General features: G+C 34.9%; 2 non-coding genes across 2 annotated transcripts; both read left to right on the top strand.

Annotated features, from left to right (window-relative positions):
• The first annotated feature begins 884 nt into the window (after positions 1–884).
• Positions 885–957, top strand: TRNAK-UUU (transfer RNA lysine (anticodon UUU)). Its single transcript has one exon. It is a non-coding gene; the product is annotated as a tRNA-Lys (tRNA).
• A 1,003-nt stretch (positions 958–1,960) lies between these two features.
• Positions 1,961–2,034, top strand: TRNAR-UCG (transfer RNA arginine (anticodon UCG)). The gene has a single exon. It is a non-coding gene; the product is annotated as a tRNA-Arg (tRNA).
• The last annotated feature ends 1,471 nt before the right edge of the window (positions 2,035–3,505 follow it).

A 3,505-nucleotide genomic window follows, 5' to 3' on the forward strand; every position in this document is an offset into this window, starting at 1 on the left:
TGATTGTTTTCGTAATCGATTAACGGAATGGATTTGTAAACCATACGGAATCACTATTTACGGAAATAGGATAAGTAACTAATTTATGCAATTCCTCCGGAGAGATGGAATCTATCAGAGATACAATAGAGATTCACGATCGATTGGCTTCGGATATAGCTATAAAATCTTTACGTACATTCAGTACAACTAAACTATCTGGGATTTCGCGTGTTATCAATCCTTCAAAGCATTTCTACATCTTTAAGAAACGTGGACTGGAATGCGGGCGTTCTTCACGTCTCATATGTGTCCAATTGGTTGAGAAACCACCGATCCATTTGGAATTGATACAACTTGAATTAGTCTTTCCCGCCACTCTCTTTATCATGTCGTTATATAAAGAATCAGTATTCATTAACAATAAATGGCCATCTTTACAGGTAATGGATCCAAGCGCATTACGAGCAATCCTTAAGGATAAAAATGTTTTCTACAAATCCACAATAGCTCTTCCGTGCCGTTACTTTGTAATGGCAATTTCCTAATTTTTGTATTTTCCGTACAGCTTGTAGCCTTTATTTCAAGCAATTCTTGTATAGCTTGCATTCATTATTTCCCATTTCTTGTAAGGCTTGCAATGGCAAGAATTGGATTAGTAACGCTACAAATAGAATTAAGAGTTTCGGGTTAAACATTTCCAGTATTCATAAGTTATGTTGTCTAATTGTTGTCTTAAGCTTTCTTTCGTTAAGTAATTTCTGTGAAAATCGTAATTTCATTGCCGAACATCCCAAAGAAAGGAAAAATCAAAGAAAAACTCGCATCAGAGTTGTTTTTTTTCGTTTAATTACCACATAGAAATCTCTCTTCTAATTAATATTAATAATAATAGAATAATATTTGGGTATATAGCTCAGTTGGTAGAGCATTGGACTTTTAATCTAATGGTCGCAGGTTCAAGTCCTGCTATACTCAGAAGCATTAAAACATTAAATGCTTTAGGCAGATGGTACCGTCTAATGGAGATTATTATGCCATGATAATCTCCAATCCAGACCGCCCTTTTGTGAAAAAGGGCAAACATGAGCTCATCCCTTCGTTTAACCGCGATAAAGAAAACAAAAGATTCAAAAAAAACATAATGGCAAATCATTTTTTCCTTTGTTTCTTTTAGGGAGTGAAAAGACAAAAAATTGGTCAGGGATTTTCGGAAGAAAAAAATACTATTACTATCAGAATTTACGATGTAATTTTAATGTCATATAATGGAGGCTGACCTTCAATTTCATATCTAAATATCATTGTAGAATTATTTGCTTTTATCCATTAACGTCAGAAAGTTTAAATCGCCCAGCAGGTCATAAAAAACTTAGCTCAAGCAAAGCAAAGAAATAAACATTGCCAAACAAAGCAATAAAGCGCAAGGAAATAAAATGGTTTAAGTTGACTCAAATTAAAAGAATTGCAATTAATACCTTACTCGTCTATTCGTTTCTTATCCATTTTTGCCAATTAAATCAAATAACAAAATCCCATAAAACGAAGCAAAAAGTAGTTGCATTGGGCTCATTTTGAAATTTGATTCTATGATTTAAAACTATATAAATGTTAACTCGTTTGCGTAGTTTTTCATCTTTCAATTATACCTATCTATTTTTCTCCGTCTCTGCATAGCTATGGATACATATTTGGCTTTAGCGCTCCATTTACTTAGTTTATTCCGTTAAAACTTACTTTCTTTCAAATAAATACGAACTAACATGGCGAGAAAAATTTCATCCCTTTCCTCTATATCAATCACATAGTGAACTTTATGAGGTTACTTTCCAAAGGAATGGCTTCAAATTCTGAGAATGAGAAGATAGGAATTATTATGTTCAATAATGATACCGTCATTAAAAAAGAAGATATGGTTAAATACACTGGATTTTTTATGAATGTTCCTATGGAAAAAGCCATGTCAAGTTACATTTTTTTAGCATTGATGGCTCAATTGGATAGAGTGCCTGGCTTCGAACCAGGTGGTTAGAGGTTCAAGTCCTCTTCGATGCACACGCAAGACACATCGCTGTCTATTCTTAGTTTTGGCCCTCAAAAGCCTTAATTACTTTGGTTTACTTACTTATTAATCTATATGTCTATTCGATGCGAAACCAACGATTTCAGGTCCAGGGGCTTTTTTGTTTGTTTTTTACCTGTGCCATTAAGCATTAGGGATATTTGGTAGTTGATTTAATGTGGAAACAAGAAAGTAAACCTTTGTGAAATGAGGAAATTCAAAGCTAGCCCAATGCACATCGACAGGAAAGTTTGGTATTTTGACGTCGACTGTTTGTCTTTTAAAGGTACGTGAACTGGGTTTAGAACGTCATAGGACAGGCCCATATTCAGTGCAGGCGTTAAAGCAACTATTTGTTTTTTATGCCGTTCTAATAAATAAAAGAAAAGTAGTTTTTTAAAAACCAATCCTCTCGTACCCCTTAAGCAATGTGGCAGAGAACCTTTTTTGTTTATATAGTGTCTTGGCCGGGTGCTTGGATTTGGACCAAGCACGCTTCTCTAGCTTTCATAGCCTAGTCTGAGATTATACTGTTTGATACGAAATGATCGTTTCCGACTTGCAGACGTCGTATCTTCTTTTATTTCGTATCCGCTCTCTATATCCACTGGTTTATCTAGGCATATCGTCGGTTATTTTATTTCTATGCTTTCCTACCCACGTAACATTACAAAAGGTGCAGCAACGGCGACGATGTGACAGGATGGAGTTAGAGGGAAAGAGCTATGGAAGTAAAAAGAATTCCATTCCAAGGGAAAGAAAATATCAATAGCCTATCCTTTAAGCACTCGTGAGAAACCCATCTCTCCTAAAGAACACGTGTGAGAAATATTTCTTTTTAGCAATTTCGTCGTCTGTAAGGCTTTGACCATTCTATGCAACCACTAAAAAGCTCTGGAAACACTAGAGTATAAAAAGAAAACACCGAGATGAAAACATTCTCTAAGAACCACATCCCGTTCTTCTTAGATAGAGGATTCGCCTTATCCTACGCCATCATGTGAAAGTCGTTTTCATAGTTTAAGGATCCAACCGATTCTAGACAATCCCTTTCTATATGGCATAACATAAAAGGTGCTATAAAAGACACGTAACCAACCAAATTGCGTGAAATGGGTAAATTGATCCGGTTAGGGCATTTTCTGGAACTTCGAGAAAAATCATCCGAGGTTATGGTTTTTGCCCTCTTCATATCTATAGAAGTTAAAAGTTTTTGTTTACTTACTTGTAACTATTTTATGTCATTAGATTATTGTCTTGTTGCTTTACTTTATTGGGCTCATTAAAATAAACTTTGAGATTTTGGCTTGTTTTGAATACCCAACCTTCAAGATTCTTATAATGTTCCATCTTCTTACCAAAGATACAAAAATAATTTCACTTACCCATTGGTAAAAGGAAAGAAAGGATATAAGGGAATGAAAGCTGTTTTCCATAAGAAAATCTAAAAGCCCTCAAACTCTG

This window comes from Lygodium microphyllum, unplaced genomic scaffold, assembly GCF_053477565.2.
Source record: "Lygodium microphyllum isolate KBCC unplaced genomic scaffold, Lygodium_microphyllum_v1.1.10 scaffold_351, whole genome shotgun sequence".
Classification (NCBI taxonomy): Eukaryota; Viridiplantae; Streptophyta; class Polypodiopsida; order Schizaeales; family Lygodiaceae; genus Lygodium; species Lygodium microphyllum.